The 17,227-nt window shown below is 40.4% G+C and overlaps 1 pseudogene; it reads left to right on the top strand.

The window, feature by feature from the left end:
• The first annotated feature begins 777 nt into the window (after nucleotides 1-777).
• Nucleotides 778-1,362, top strand: LOC147418690 (uncharacterized; annotated as a pseudogene).
• Nucleotides 1,363-17,227: the final 15,865 nt, after the last annotated feature.

Here is a 17,227-nt window from a genome sequence, read left to right as displayed (position 1 = left end):
ATAATTTAAATTAAACGCCATATAGAGTGTGTTGTCAACAGGCAAATTGAGGTCGTTTTAGTTCAAGTCAAAAGTGCCTTTCTAATCTACAATTTTGCAGATTAAGAGCAAATTTCATAGGTCAATCAACTGGAATCGAGGTATCACAAAGGGAGTAGTCGTTGCAGTACAGTGGTAAGTATCTTGCCAACTAGTGCTACAGCTATACAGGTAAATCAGATCGTGGAGATCACAGCTAAGCCTAGCAGAGAGCTTTGAATTAGGAAAACCACTGGTCACCCGTGGGAGAGGCTAGAGAAAGGGAATACAAGTGCTCAGAAGGTCAGTAACAGGGTTGAAAGAAAAATGGAGCAGCAGATGCAACAGCCATAGTCAATGGCAACATCGGCAAATCAAAGCAATTATGATGCAACTTCAAGCTCATTAATAACAGTCAAATCAGTTGGCGTCAGGAAGGAGTTAATAGGTCATTTCAAAGACTTTCCATGCTACATGGATGATGTAAACAATCGCTATCTAAAGTCCAAGAAAAATGCTCTGAAAAGCCTGACAATACAGGTTGTGGAAGTAGACGAAGCTACCAACATGGCTAATTCACAAAAGAACCTAATGGAAGATTGTTTAGGATCCATGTACATGAAGCTCAAACCAGGTAGTGAGTTGGACATAATAAAAGTACACAGGCAAGATCTTCCAGAGGTTAGCAGTTGTTGAGTCACTGTGCACTTGATAAAGTCAAATTACAAGGACAAAAATTGTAGCAGTCTCTATAGAGATATGGAAGGTAGATGGTACAAAGCAGAAACAACTCAACAAGCGACGGAAGAGCCAGATCAATGCTTCATAGCTCATGAAGATGGTTCAAAGTTGGGTTACAAATACGTGTCGCGACAAGTGGTAATATTTACCACTTGATAATGAGCTTACCTTTAGCTTCCAATGCAGATACAGTGGTAGCTCAGAACAGAGAAATCACTCAAGAGACGGGGCCTACTATAATCAATCTGCCAAAGAATGAAGACATAGTCAGCAGGAAGGAATTCCTTGAAGCCATGTGTAAACGACAGTTGCCTTCAACCACTTCAAAAGTCAACAAGCAACTTGAACCAATTTCCCTTCATTGGATCCACGAAACGAGATGGAAAGATCCAATTTATGTAGATTCTGAGGGACAAAGATGGGTTCAAGTCACGCGGGTAAGGACATTTAGCGAGTCAGTTCCTAGGACACTATGGGCAACGCGCATTGGAGACAAGAGCTATGATATAGATGGAAGATGCTATGAATTAGATTTGCAGATAAATTCTCGAAAAGAGCTGCAGCTTTCATCATGTCACCTTCAACTCCACAAGACCAAATTGAGCAAGGTACACATGATGAAATGATATCTAGCCAGGTAAATATTGGTCACACTGCCACTATTGCACAAACTCAATCACTAGAAGATAGGGAAGTGCACTTTAAAAGCTCTAGGCTTCCACTGACACATGATCAGACTTTGAATTTGTATGAGCACAATTCAACTCCTTTCATTACACAGATGAGTGCCACAACACAACATTCACAAGTACAGAACACTACACATGCACCACAAAATGTACCAACACAAACACACGTACAATCAATGGAAGAATCAGCTATTGAGTTAGCACGACTTCACAAAGACCTAGCTCAATCAGCTGAGCTAGATGACAAAGCTAGAATATCCACATCTGGCATAAGAAAGATACCTCTTACAGATAGGGAACACTCTCGGATGGGGGGAGTTCAATCTCCACCTCACTTACTGCAATCAAGACAACCCTATCAACTGCAAACAGCAAAGGAGAGTCACAATACTCTCTTACAATTCAGCGGTCAACAGAAGCCAAATACAGGATTGAATCGACAACATAGTCCTAAGACTATACAGAAGCCACAGATAAAGGATCACATGTTGATAACAGACATAGAATTAAAGTTGGTCACTGAAGCAGGGGCTGAAACAACCATCTACCAAGGTTATAATGGAAGCTATTACAAGCTTCTTGAGAATGCCACAGTAAAAAAAGATAAGGGCAATCAGTCAAAGCCAGCGTCAGTGTTGGTTTTTAAGTATCTACATGTCATGTTGATGACATATTTGATCAAAGATACTATGGGCAACGAATACCAACAATATTATGGACAGATACCTCGACCAGGTATAGAACAAATAGGAATAGATGTACATTGCTATGAATGTGGCATTAATCATCTAATACCCAATTGCCCAGTAAAGATGCACTTAGATATGATGAAGCTGCAAAACCAAGACAGTATCAGACTGCAAGCAACAGAATCATTAAAGCAGACGTCTCCAAATCTAAAGTTGCCAGAAAGAAAGAATATCTTGTCAAAGGATACCAGAGACAAACTGATGACTAAAATATTGGAGGTCAAAGGCATCAATGATATTTCGATTGAGAATCAAGCCGCCAAAAAAGATCAGCTACTACAAAAGATGGTCTCAAATAGCTTGGAATTTTTCAGGCCTGAAGTCGAAAGATCCGACAAAGATGCAGCGGACGATCCAATGTCAGAGGAAGTGGATGAAGAAATTATCTGTGACCCAGAACCAGCGCAGGTACGGGCAGTCAAGGACTTGCCGCTGAAGATTTCAAGAGGCAAAAAGGTGGAATCAAAGATTCTACATAATAATGCTAATAGCACAGATAGTTCAGCACTAATGAATGTACCTCAGAATTCAACAAAGCCAGAGATCAAGTCTCAAAGCCAAGAAACAGACGTCTCAATGTGTTCAAAGGCAAACATGAATCAAAAGGCAGAGGCGGTCATAAAGACAAATACGAATATTGTCTTGACAATGGAAGATGCCACAGAACCAAAGGTGACACAAATCACAATTAACTTGAACAATCAGAAGCAAATGATGCATCAAGCACATGAAGCCTATCAAAAGATCTACAAACAGATCAATAAAGAACAATGTGAACCAAAGGCCATGGTAAGCATTGCATCTGGAGAAAAGAGTCAACATACTTATGTCCAGCTGGCAGAGGAAATTGAAGACTCAAACAAATTGTCAAAAATAGAGGCACAAAGGACTGTTCAAGTCAGTTTAGATGCAGAACTCACCAAAGCATGTCATCCACAAGCAAAGAAGTCCAACAAGGAAGTCACAAATGCAACTAAAGAATCAAGGTGTTCGAACAACTGTGGATTCAACACCCCAGGGAAAGATAGACCAACAATCTACACTAAAGTATAAAAAGGTCTTTCAGCCAAAATACCCAACCCAAAGTAAACAAAGACACAAGCAGCACATCAAAACCTATGTTGCGGCCAATGACATCAATGTCAAAGATCCAATTTGGGTAAATGATCCTAGTCCAAACAATTCAGGTAAACAAATGGGATGGATTGCCTCCGAGTACAGCTTAGAAGAGCAAGGCTACCACAGTGTTCAACCAAATGTTTGGTTACCTAAACCAAAGATATCAAGCTATACAGTAGCAAATGGCTTCAAACGAAAACAACAAATAGGGAAATCAAGATCAATTTCAACTCAAAAGAGGAGATCAAACAATAGGGCTAGAAACAACTTCAAAAACGATTTGCAATCTAGAAGGCCTACATATCTTTGAGGGAATTTACCAACCGTGATTCCCAAAAATAGCACGGAATAGATACAATTGAATCTGAAAGTACAGACAAAAATATTTGTGCCATCAAATATACTTCAAGCGCAAGGATATTACAAAGGACAAAAACAAATCTGGCTACCCAAGGCACCAAGACCAGATTTTACACAACTTGAAGATAATTTCAGCTACAAACACCGACAGATCAAGGATACAAGTCCAAAAAATCAATATGTCGTCTGTAAAAATAAGCCAACAACAAATAGCAGATACATATGGGTGCCAAAGCAGACAAACAAGTAGAAGAAGATTGAAGTCATCTCCCACTTCCAAAAAAATGAAACTAGCCAATCTTCTCAGATAATGGACCAAAAGTTAAAACAAGCAATTTTGACAACCAAGGTCACCCAGGTATGGCAAAAAAAACCTAATTTGCCAATATGGTCCTTTAATAACCCTCTTTTTGAGGATCTGAGCTCTAAATGTCTAGATATATACTTTGTTGAGAGCTCAAGACAGTGGTAGTCAAGTCAAGTCAAGTAAAAAAAAAAAAAGAGTCAAGAGTCAGGCAGCTGAGCCGATAAATGAGCAAAGTGTTAGACCTAAGCTTGGAGTCCTAATATTTTTTTGTGGTCTATGAGTCTAGCTAATTAGGCTACAGCTCAAGCTGGAAGAGTTGAGCGTAATTCTATCAAGTAGCTCATTCTGGATAGGTGAACATAGTCAATCTATTATTTTAATCATGGTGGAGAGGCGAAGTGTTCAAAACAAAACACACATGCACTTGTGCACATTAGGAGAGTGGAAACCATTGCGTGAAACGCCCTTCTCAAGAGTAGTGAAAGTTAGTAAAGTGAATTTAATTTACTTTTTTTTAGCTGCATTATCTCTGAGGAGCACCCATCAATACTCTTCTCTCGCACAGCATAATCTTACCCATGCATAAATCTGTGCAAGCATATCGAATGTCCCATAATTGGACATTTGCATTACGCACTCTTTATTGTTCCACCCATGCACTCACCTTGCAGGTACATGCAGCAACAAAGCAACTCCAGACTCAAAGCAGATCATCGACCCTTTTCAAGGGACAGAAGGCTTAAACAATTCACTTTCACGTTATTTATATAAGCCCACTCAATTCAATCCCTAAACACCCATCATTGTATATTCCCATAATAAGATCACATACCTTTGGGCACTTTTTCCCATGAGGTTTTTCCCCATTGGTAATACAGGGTTTCCAGACCCTAATGTACTATACCTAGATTTTTATTTTGCTTTATTCCCATAATAACTCAAGCCAATTTCTTTTACTTGAACCCAAATGCCTAATCTCATATTACACCAACAAGTCAACCCAACAGCTTACAGCTCTTCAAAACAACATTCACCAGCAACTTCAAATCTCTCTAGTGCCAGCCAACCAGGCAGCGCACGAGGACGTGCACTGAAATTGGATGGGGGGATTGTTTGGAAGCTAAGTCAACAATGGCCAAACGGACCAGTCAAAGATGCTATTTACTATTTTTAGTAAATGCTAACGAGGCCAGATGATGCGGATGCGAAGTAAAGATGAAGATGAAGCAAATGCAAGCAACAGATGCAAAGAAGAGTTGGAATTGATGACTATCTATGGAGTTACGGTCACAATTGACGGTCACTTAATTTTTAGGATTTTCTGTCAAATGACCGCAAATGCGGGTTGTAATTATGTTTTGGGCTCATCAAGAGTTCCAAGTTGTAAACATTGAGCTATATTTAGATCCTAGGCAGTGCAGACAGCAGATTAAGTGAGTTTGGCCATTTGGGTGCCTGGCCACTTCTAAAAATCCTAGAGAGTATATAACTCAAAACACACAATGTGAAAAGGGATTCTTACTCACTTGAGATAAGCTTTGTGAAGAAGGAGATGGCTATGGAGTTCTTGAGCTTTCTACGCGCGTGCATGGACGATTCGGCCTCATGCCAATAGCTAAACTCTAACCTCTTCTCTCTCATTTGCTCATGGTGTAATCAATGCTTGATTAATCAAAGATTAGTGGCTGATTTGTTGATTAATCTCTCTCTTTTTTCATATTTCGCTCTTGTTTAAGCATGCTACTAAGTGTGTGTAGGCTTGTGTAGAGTGTTGGTGCCCGGTGTGGTCATTCTATGCTATTCTATGCTCATTGTGTGCTTGATTAGAGTTGGATTAGTCGATTGATTAGAGAGTAGTGCGTGATTAAGCTTGTGTGTGAGAGATTAGGCCGAATGGTAGAGTAAGTAGTGTGCTCACTCCTCGTAGCAACATCATACCCGCCCCGTAGCTTTCTTTGTGTGTAGGTTTCACCTTCTAATCCTCCATTTGGCACGCACAAGCCACTTGTGTGTTTCCATGCCCTAGCCGGATCCTACTCCTCGGATTGACATTATGTTGATGTCCTCCCTATGCTAGGATGACGTCCCAACACTCATAAACACAATCTTGAGTATTGACTTAGCTTAGCACAGGCTCACCATAGACAAGATGTAGTGCAAAATAGAGTTGTGTTTATTCATTGATGAAATGAGCTTTAAGTAGCTCTACAGCCTTGCTCCACAGCATGTGGGATTATTCCACTCTTCTCTCCTTGACTCACACTTTAGGACAAATCTCACACTTTACATCAGGTGCATTCTGGGTCAGAAACAACTAGGTCAAAAATCCATTGCTGTTAATAATCACGATTTTGGAACTTGACCTAAAGTGGGGTTTGAGACCATAAGCATGTGTGCTTAGGTCTTATAAACTTGTCCTATAAGTTTCACTACGTTTGGTTTAATTGGCCGCTACACTCCACAACAGCTAGCGGCTTATGGTCTTTTACAATAGACCATAATGTGGGGGAGTCAGAGAGGGGCTCCATATGTTCAGACTGTTGCATCAACAACATCCATTTCTACCACGCCTTCTTACCAACCCACCCCCTTCCATTATAGGGACCCATGCCATTGCATTCCACTCTTGCTTTTTTCCATTAGGAAGAGAATGGGGTCTAGGAGGGCCTCTTTATTTTGTAGTTTAAGGAAGTCAAACCTTTAGTTTAAGGAAAGTAATCAAAGGACAGCTTTTGAATTCAAACAGGCAAAATGGCTAGTTTATTCAAATTCAAATTTTCCCCCAAAATAAAATTCAAAATCTACCAAATAAAACCATATCATGTAGCATTTCTATGGAAAGAGCTCGACGCGTAGATTGCAGATCTTTGATCTCCGCTCAAATCGGAGATAATATGTGGGAGTTATGGAAGGCCAAAAATCATAAAATTATCTATCTCCCTTTTGGGGGAAAAAGTGTACTCTTACACATCTCTTACACACCCATCATTCTTGCACACATGGCATACACCTATTCGTCAAAATGTTAATCACCTCCAAAAGCTCATGGAAAATAAAGATGCCCTCCTACACCCCATCCTCTTCCTAATGAAGTGTCTTCAATAGTTCTTGGGTGATTGATGAACATATATATTAGTAATACACGTGGATGATGGAATGGAAATAGCCTATGAACTTTGAGAATAGCGGAATTAAGAGAATTAGAGTGAACATTTTTATGAGACTACTTTGAGAACATAGAGGGTGACCTTAATTAGCAATAGCAACATAACCATTATACTTAATTAACTTGGCATGAACAATACTTTTGCAAGAGAGAGAATTAGAGTGAGCATTTTTATGAGACTCGTTTGAGAACATAGAGGGTGAACTTAATTGGCAGTAGAAACATAACCATTATACTTACTTAACTTGGCATGAACAATACTTTGCAAGAGAAAGAATTAGAGAACATGACAACATTTGAGGACCAAATTTATGTGGAGCCGGTCCACCCTCCAATAGGCTTTTCTATTATAGATTCTCCCATCAAGAGAAACTTGGGACAATACAATATTTGTGCTCCTTGTGACCTAGGTGATGCAATTAAGATGGAATGCTTCATGCATCATGAGAATTACATAAACTTTGTAAAAGCATTAACCATCCTCGGCCTCAAACACCTTCGAAGGTGGAGAGAGCTAGCGGGGAATGAGTGTAGGGAAAGAGAAATAAGAAACATTCATATGAGAAAGAAATAGTTCTTCACTTATCATCACTCTTCTTGCTTAGCATAGCATAATAGCATAGCAATGAAGATGGAGAATATGGAAAGCTTAATCATTGAAGCATGGCTCTTGGTTGGATTTTCATTCCATAGCCAAGAGTGTTGGTGTAGGCTCTCAACTTCTCAACAAACTTGGAGAAGGAGATGGAGCTCTTGCACTTTGCACCTCACACAATGAGAGAGATTTTGTGTGTGTGTGGGAGAGTATACCCCACAAGCTAAACCCTAGATTCCTTGGTTGACCCCCCCTTGTAGCTCATGCTGGAATTTCATTGGACCCCTTCAAGCCTAGCCAATCACATGCAGAGTGCATATCAAGCAACCATGCTAGCCTTGGGACAAGTGTCCCCCTTTCCCCATTGAGAGAGAGGACTTGATAAATGCATAAACAATTAATTAAATTAGCTAAATCATCATTGGATCCCTTGAGAGGCCAACCAATAGGCTTTAGGCACACGATGAGGGCAACATGGAGAAGAACCTGACAAGTGTCCTTGCTTTTTTAGACCAAGCTTGCCTTGTGTGAGGGTGTGTGTGTTCTCTCTCATGCTCCTACAATGAGGGCTCACCCCCCCCCCCCCCCCTTGAATAGGGATCTTGTTGACTTTTGGGAACACCTACAATAAGTACGCAAGCACCGACAAGCACCTCAAGCTTGGGCCAGATTCCCATATCAAGCACAGGGTTTAATGATGCTAACCCTAAGGTATTTAAGCTCCATGAGCTACCCTTGCTCTTTGATAGACCATCTCTCATTTGGACTCCTTTAAGCTTGGCTTCGTGTTGAGATAGATCCATAAGCACATGTCTATATTCTAACCATGGTTCTTGTTTATTCTCCCACAATAAATGATTAGTTTAATATGAGAAAATCACTTGGATTTACATAGATTATATTTTATGACATACCTCTCTCTTGAAATCATAGTCGTCCTCGATTATGAGGCAGGAGAGATAAAATCTTAGTCATTAGTTGATGTTTCTTAGCGGGTAGAGGATCCCGTTTTACCCTACGACATCATTCCATCTTGGATGACTAATCCATTTGGGGCTTGGGAGACTTAGCTGCCACAAGCATGTTTTCTCTTTAGTCCATATGGATCATAGTTCCAAAGTAGAGTGACAATTTCTACTTGGTATTTGAGAGACGTCTTCAACACAAACATGATTCTAAGCATGCATAATACTTAATTTGTGCACAAGAAAAATAGAATTAGTCTTATAGGACAAACACATTGGTCATTTAAAAGAAACATGTGCATTTTCTTACTCTAATGTAGCGTTGTAAGCATTGACAAGGTTCATACTATCCTTAAGCTATATTCCTTGTATTCATCTAGCATCTTCAAAAAAATCATTTTTGAACTTAATAAGATACCATCGGATAATATTACCATGTCGTAGTACCTTGTCTTCATGCCAAAGGATAGCTTCGGGTTGTAGCATCTCTTCTTGGTCTTTGATTTTTGGAGGGTCTTCAATAATTGGTTCTCTGGTGGCTCTCCTTTGCAGGGATTAAGTAGGCTACATGAAAAGCATCGTGTATGAGCCAATGGTTTGGAAACTTGAGTTGATAAGCCATGTCATTGATTGGCTTCAAGGTTTGAAAAGGACCATAGTATCTTTTTTCTAGTTTAGCATAATACTTTTGATGGCCCGTAGGATTTTTGCCCGTCCTTTGCCTCAATCGAGCCTTGGGATACTTAAGTAAGATCCAATCATTTTCTTTGAATGTTAAGGCCCTTCTATGCTTGTTAGCAACACCTTTTTGCCTTTGTTGGGAGATGGTTATAGCATCCTTAATCTTTTGGAAAGATTCTTGTAGGTCTCGGCTATACTCATTGGCAGCAGCGAAGATCTTCCCATGTACCTTAAGTAGCAAGGGACTTTTAGGTCTTCCCTCAATGATTGAAAAGGGGCCTTTCCTGTAGTAGGATGGACACTATTATTGTACCCATACTCTACAAGGGATAAGTACTTCTCCCATTGTGAGCATCAATCTACCTTGGTAACATAAGTCTTTAGTAGATAGAGAATCGTAAGATTGGCTATCTCACTTTGGCCATCCATTTGTGGATGATAGGCCGAAGAGAAATTCAATCTTGTACCTAGATTTTCAAAGAGACCTTTCCAAAAATTACTAGTCATTCTAGGATCTCTATCTAACACGATTGAAGAGGGTTGCCATTTGGTGTGCCTTAATAGTCTTTTTGACAGGAATAAAGTGTGCTTGATTGCTAATCCTTTCATAAAATATAATATCAAACCAACCCAAATATTTTTCTCATATTAAAGTGATCATATAATGTGGGAGAATAAACGGGAACAAGGGTTAGAATATAGACATGTGCTTACAGGTCTATCTCAACACAGGGCCAATGGTAAAGGGGTCCAATGAGAGATGATATGTCAAAGAGCAAGGCTAGCCAATGGAGCTTAAAGACCTTAGGTTTAGCTTCATTGAAGACATCTAAAGGTTAGTGTTAAGAGTCCTTTGACCTTAGGTAAGCTAGGGCTGTGCCTAAGGTGGGAAACCAGCCCAAGCTTGAAGTGCTTGTCGTGCTTGATGACTAAGATGCTTGAGGTGTTGTGTTCTTGATGACTAAGATGCTTGAGGTGCTTGTCATTATTCTGCTGACTAGGGAGCTTGAGGTACTTGTGGGAACACTATCCAAGCTTGAGGTGTTTTGTCGTGCTTTTGCTGACTAAGGTGCTTGAGGGTAAGGTGTTCAAAAATTCAAATCCAATCCCTACTCAAGAGGGGGACAAGCCCTAAATCTAGGGGGATGAGAGAGAACAGATGCACACACAAGGTAAGCCAAGCCTCAAGAGGCAGCAAGGACACATGTCAAGCCCCTACACATGTTGCCCTCAAGGTGTTCCTAAATCCTATTGGATAGCCTCCCAAGGGATCCAATGATAATTTAGTTGATTTAATTAATTGATTTTGCATCTATCAAGCCTCTCTCTCAAAGGGGAAAGGGGGAAACTTGTCCCAAGACTACCCTTGTTGCTTGATATGCCTCCTGCATGTGATTCGCTAGGCTTGGAGGGGTCCAATGAGCTTCAAGCATGAGTTGGGGGGGGGGAGGTCCACAAAAGCAAGAAGGGGGGACTGCTTGGGGGGTATACTCTCTCACACTCACTCATACACACTCCCATTGTGTGAAGTGCAAAGTGCAAGAGCTCCATCTCCTTCTCCAAGCTAGTAGAGAAGTTGAGAGCCTACACCAACACTCTTGGCTATGGAATGAAAATCCAACCAAGAGCCATGCGACAATGCTTAAGCTTTCCATCTTATCCATCTTCATTACTATGCTATTATGTATGCTAGCAAGAAGAGTGATGATAAGTGAGGAATCACTTCTTTCTCCTATGGAATGTTTCTTCTTCCCCTTCCCTACCCTCATTCCCCCTAGATCTCTCCACCTTCAAAGGTGTTTGAGGCCTTGGGACTAAAGCTTAGGATAGTTAATTCTTTTTACAAAGTATATGTTATGCTTGTGATGAATGAATCTTTCCATCTTCATTGCATCACCTAGGTCACAAGGCACACAAAGATTGTATTGTACCAAGTCTCTCTCATTGGGAGAATCTATAACATAAATGCCTATTATAGGGGAGACCGCGGCTCCACATAAATCCAGTCCTCAATTGCTGTCAAGTTCTCTAAACTCTCTCTTATGCAAAATTATTGTTCATGCCAAGTTAATTAAGTACTATGTTTATGTTGCTACCATCAATTAAGTTCACCCTCTATGTTCTCAAAGTAATCTCACAAAATGGCTCTCTTTAATTCTCCTAATTTCGCTATTCTCAAAGTTCATAGGCATTCCATTACAAATCCTGTCGACTATTGTCCATATTCCTGTATTCCCATGGATGGAATTGGGTAATCCAAAGATCAAATCCATGGATATACTTTCAATGGGTGATTAGGTATTGGCAATGGCTGGAGTATCCAGGTTGCTTCCCTTTATCATACTTGGTCTTTTGGCATACCACACATTTTATAACATACTCTTGTATGTCTACTTTCATGGTAGGCCAATAGAAGTACGTTTCTACTCCTTAAAGAGTAGGTTGAATGCCTCTATGCCCTGCATAGGGAGGAGCATGGGGTTCATACATGACTTTCTCATGAAGGGAGTGGGTAACACATAGCCTATTGCCATGGGAAGATAACCATCCTGCAAGGTGAATGGTTCTTCTTCTTTCCCAATGCAAGGGTTGACATTATGTCTCTAAAGTCGGGGTTAGTAGCATACTCATCTATCATAGAAGATAGATCATTGTGAGTTGCTACAGACACTGCATTAACCCTTGTTCGTCGTGAAAGTGCATTGGCCACTTGATTATGCAATATGAAAATAATATTGCAAAAGAAAATTTTCCCACCTCATTTGTTTGTCGAAAATCTTGTTTTGCATCATGAAGTACTTGAGACTTTGGTTTTTTGTTCATAAAATAAATGGAGTCCCCAATAGATAGTACTTCCATGTGTCTAGGGCATGTAGAACAATAAAAAGCTCTTTTTCATATATGCCTAAGACTTGTTCATCGACATTGAGCCTTTGACTCTCATCTGCTATGGCATGCTGTTCTTGAAGCAAAACTACTTCAAGGCAATCACCACAAGCATCACATTGTTCCTCAAATGGCTTTGAGAGACACGAAAGCATAATGACAGGTTGGGAGGTAAGCTTCTCTTTGCGCTTGTCAAAAGCATTTTTCTCCTTAGCAATCCATGAGTACTTAGCGTTTCTTGAAGCAAAACTACTTCAAGGCAATCAGCACAAGCATCACATTGTTCCTCAAATGGCTTTGAGAGACACGAAAGCATAATGACAGGTTGGGAGGTAAGCTTGTCAAAAGCATTTTGCTCCTTAGCAATCCATGAGTACTTAGCGTTCTTCTTTGTTAAATTATGCAATGGTCCTGCTATTTGAGATAATTTGGCTATGAAGCATCTATAGTGTGCACACATACCAATAAAGCTTCTTAGCTCATGTATATTCCTTGGATTAGGCCATGCTTTTATTACCTCCAACTTTGATGGATCCATACGGATACCATCTTGAAATATAATATGACCTAAGTATTGAATCTCTTGAAGGAAAATTTCACTCTTCTTTTGATTGATAGAAAGCTTGTTCTCCCTCAAAGCTTGAAAAATTACCTGGAGATGCTGCTTGTGCTCCTCCAAGGACTTGAAGTAAATGATGATATCATCAAAGAACACTTCTAGTGAACTTGCGATAGGGTCTAAAAATTTTCTCCATTAAACGATTGAATGTGGCCAGTGCATTAGTCAAGCCAAAAGGCATGACAAGATATTCATAAAGACCAAATGTTGTATGAAATGAGGTCTTTATGATATCTTCATTCACTATCCTTATTTGATGATAGCCATTTTTAAGGTCAATTCTATTGAAGTAGGTAAAACCTTGTAGCTTATCAAACAGATCTTTTACCCATGGTACATGAAATCTATTTTTGATAGTGATATGGTTTAGTGCTCGATAGTCCACAAACATGCGGTATGTACCATCTTTGTTTTGCACTAAAAAGATTGGAGAACAAAAGGGAGAGGAGCTAGGCCTCACCATCCCTTTGTCTACCAATTCTTGTACTTGCCTCATGATCTCCTCTTGTTGAGCTTGGGAAACTCAAAAAGGAGGCTTGTTAGGTGGTGAGCTTCCTATTAGGAGCTCAATTTGATGCTCATCATCCCCTCGTTTTGGAGGTAAGTCCATAGGGATATCATCGTAAAAACATCTTGGAATCCATTTAGAAAATTAGATAAGTCTAATTCCTCTTGATTCTTAACACTTTGCTTTGTTAAAACATTAACATCATTTAGAGACTCTTTGACAAAGATCATGTACACAAAAACTGAGTTTTTCATTGACTTATCAAAAGCAGGTGAATTTATAAGTGGTATAGTACGACCAGACTCACTAGCATCTATATACATGCTCTTTTCCTTGTAGATGAAGTAGATTCTCCTTTTAGGGAACTTCATGTTGGCAGCCATGTGGTTGAACCATGGTGCCCCTAGGATAACATTCTCACGTTGGAGAGGAGAGATGAAAAAGTCTTCTTTGTCGATGTAGCTTTGGACATGAAGCCTCAACTTCCCAATCAAGGAAGTAATGGAGGCTTGTTGTCCATTGAAATCTCCATCAGAAGTTACAGTATCTCCCATCTCAAAAGCTTGAATGCCCAACTTAGTGGCCAACTCCATTGTGATATAAGGTTGTGAGTAGAACCAGGGTCAAACAGGATGAATGCATCATGCTCCCTTACCTTCCCCAAGCATAGGAGAGAGGTGATCCTTTGCAATGAGAATCCTCTTTTGGAGCTTCGACCGTGAAAGCTCTCAGAGTCTCATTGCAGGCATTTCTTTTGGGGCAAAAATGGTAGCCATGTCCTTGCTCCCCACACTTGAAGCAGTTGTGGTCCTTGCAAAAAGATTCTAGCTCTTTAGGAGAGAGTTTATTTTTAGCTTTGTAAACTCCCTTCTCCTTGGTTGTTGGAATTGCCTTGGGGAATTGTTTTTTCCCTTTGCATCACTTTTGTCTCTGCTTTCGGTGGACTTGGCATTCCTTCTAGCCTCTTGTTGGAAATTGATGCATGAAGCAACCACAGTGCGATGGATTACTTTGGTGATAGAACCAGGCCGTTGAGAGTTGAGATACTCGGCCATTTCTTTAGGTAATCCCGTACAGAATTGTTGCTTTCGCTCGACGTAGTCTATTTTTTCAAATATCGTAGCTTTGAGATGTAAATTCCAAAACTTGTTCACATATTTGTGGATAGACTCATTCGAGAGCAGCTTCAAGCTCTTCCATTTAGTAAGCACTTTGTCCTTTGCGTCTCTTGCAAAGAATTGATTCATGATGGAAACTGGTAGAGTTTTCCATGTCTTTGGGCTTTGTCGTTGCCACGAAGGCTAGCCCACCACTAACGAGAAGACTTCTAGAAGTGCATAGCTACATGATGTAGCTTGGAGGACTCTCTAAAGCCCTCGTCTCCAAAGGCCGCATCAAATTGTTGGATGAAGGCCAATACTTTGTCGGTAGCACCAAAGATGTTATCATAGGTGAGAAAAGAAATACTCTGTAATGGAAATAGCCCATGAACTTCAAGAATAGTGTAATTAAGAGAATTAGAGAGAGCATTTTTGTGAGACTACTTTGTGAACATAGAGGGTAAACTTAATTAGAGGTAGCAATATAACCATTATACTTAACTAACTTCGCATGGAAAATACTTTTGCGAGAGAGAGAGAGAGAGAGAGAGAGAGAGAGAGAGAGAGAGAGAGAGAGAGAGCTTGACAATAGTTGAGGATCATATTTATGTGGAGCCGGTCCCCCCTCCTTTACGCTTTTGTATTATAGATTCTCCCATAAAGAGAAACTTGGTATAATACAATATTTGTGTTCCTTGTGACCTTGATGATACTATGAAGATGGAAAGCTTCATGCATCACGAGCATAACATAAACTTTGTAAAATCATTAACCATCCCCGGCCTCAAACACCTTTGAAGGTGGAGAGAGCTAGCGGGGAATGAGGGTAGGGAAGAGGAGGAAGAATCATTCATAGGAGAAAGAAATAGTTCCTCACTTATCATCACTCTTATTGCTTAGTATAGCATAATATCATACTAATAAAGATGGAGAAGATGGCAAGCTTAAGCATGGCTCTTGGTTGGATTTTCATTCCATAGCCAAGAGTGTTGGTGTAGGCTCTCAACTTCTCAACAATCTTGGAGAAAGAAATGGAGTTGTTGCACTTTCACCAAGTGAGAAGCTTTGAAAAATGAGTGTGTGAGAGGGTGCCCCTAAGAACACCCCTAGCTTTCTTTGGTCGACCCCTCCTTTTTGCTCAAGCTTGAAGCTCATTGGACCCCTTTAAGGCTAGCCAATCACATGCATAATGCATTTCAAGCAACATGGGTAGCATTAGGACAAGTATCCTCCTTACCCCTTTGAAAGAGAGAGAGAGAGAGAGAGAGCTTGAAAATATCTAGATATTTGTTGAACTGAAATAGAAGCTCATTGGACCCCTCTTTGGCCTAGCCAATAGGATTCAAGCACACCATGTGGCTAAGCATAGGAAGAACCGGACATGTGTCCATGTGCCCCTTGAGAAAGGGGGTGCCCTTTGGGTGAGTGGGAGGTTAAGTCAAAGATTCCCAAAAATTTGGGGCTTTCTCCCTCCTTTGTAGGGTCTCTTTTTGACTCAAGCACCTTACCCCACATGCATGGGAAGCTTCTGAAGCACCTTCCTCATCAAGCATGACAAGCACCTCAAGCACCTTAGTCAGCACTCATGACAAGCACCTCAAGCACCTTAGCCAGCAAGCACGACAAGTACCTCAAGCACCTTACTCATCAAGAATAAGAAGCAGCTCAAGCACCTTAGTCACCAAGAATGACAATTACCTCAAGCTTGGGCCGGGGGCTCCCACCTCAAGAACATACCTAGCTTGCCTAAGGTCTAAGGACTTTTAACACTAACATTTGGAGGTCTTTAATGAAGCTAACTCTAAGGTCTTTTAATCTCCATTAGATGCACGTTGCTCTTTGATAGACTATCTCCTTTTGGACCCCTATTGAGATGTAACAATCTCTCCTCTTGGTCCCTACTGAGATAAATCTAGAAGCACTTATTACACATTGCTCTTTGGTAGACAATCTCCTTTTGGACCCCTATTGAGATACCATCTCTCCTCTCAATCCCCTGCTGAGATAAAGTACTATTACACATTGCTCTTTGGTAGAAAGTCTCCTTTTGGACCCCTATTGAGATGCAACCATCTCTTCTTTTGGTCCCCTGTTGAGATAGTTCTAAAAGCAAATGTCTCTGTTCTAACTCTTGTTCTCGTTTATTCTCCCACATTAAATGATCAGTTTAATATGAGAAAATCATTTGGGTTAGCTAGATATTATATTTTATACATACTCTTTCCTCCCTCTTTGAATTTCTTGAGCTTTTGGGACCTTCTCCATGCAGGGTAAGATTTGTGATGTCCTCTAATCTTGTATTCTCTAGGAGAATAGCTGTTGTTTTCTTCAAAAGAGGAGGAAGGTGAAGAAGAAGGAGAAGAGGGTGACCTCTTTCTTGCTTTTTTCTTCCTTTGTTTCCTCTCTTTCCTTTCGGAGTGACAAGGAGAAGGACTATGGGTTGATTGTTTTCTCTTGGGAGGAGTAGGCGACCGTCTAGACTGTCATCTTCATGGAGCCACATCTTTAGAGGAACTTAGGGATTAGCTTCTTTTTCGTTCTTTGGATTCCTCCTCTCTTAAGGGAGAGAGTCTTGTTTTGGGAGTCTCATCAAGAGGGCTCCTTAGCTCTCTCTCCTCTTGGAAAGGAAGGGAATTCCCATAAGCACGAAGTTGTTGAGTAACTTTGGCTTGCAAAGCAGGGTTGCCCATAGCTTGCTGCAACCTAGTAACAAGATAATTAACA

This window comes from Adiantum capillus-veneris, chromosome 29 (genome assembly GCF_014529385.1).
Source record: "Adiantum capillus-veneris isolate H3 chromosome 29, ASM1452938v2, whole genome shotgun sequence".
NCBI classification, from domain to species: Eukaryota; Viridiplantae; Streptophyta; class Polypodiopsida; order Polypodiales; family Pteridaceae; genus Adiantum; species Adiantum capillus-veneris.
This window is presented reverse-complemented; position numbering and strand designations above follow the sequence as displayed.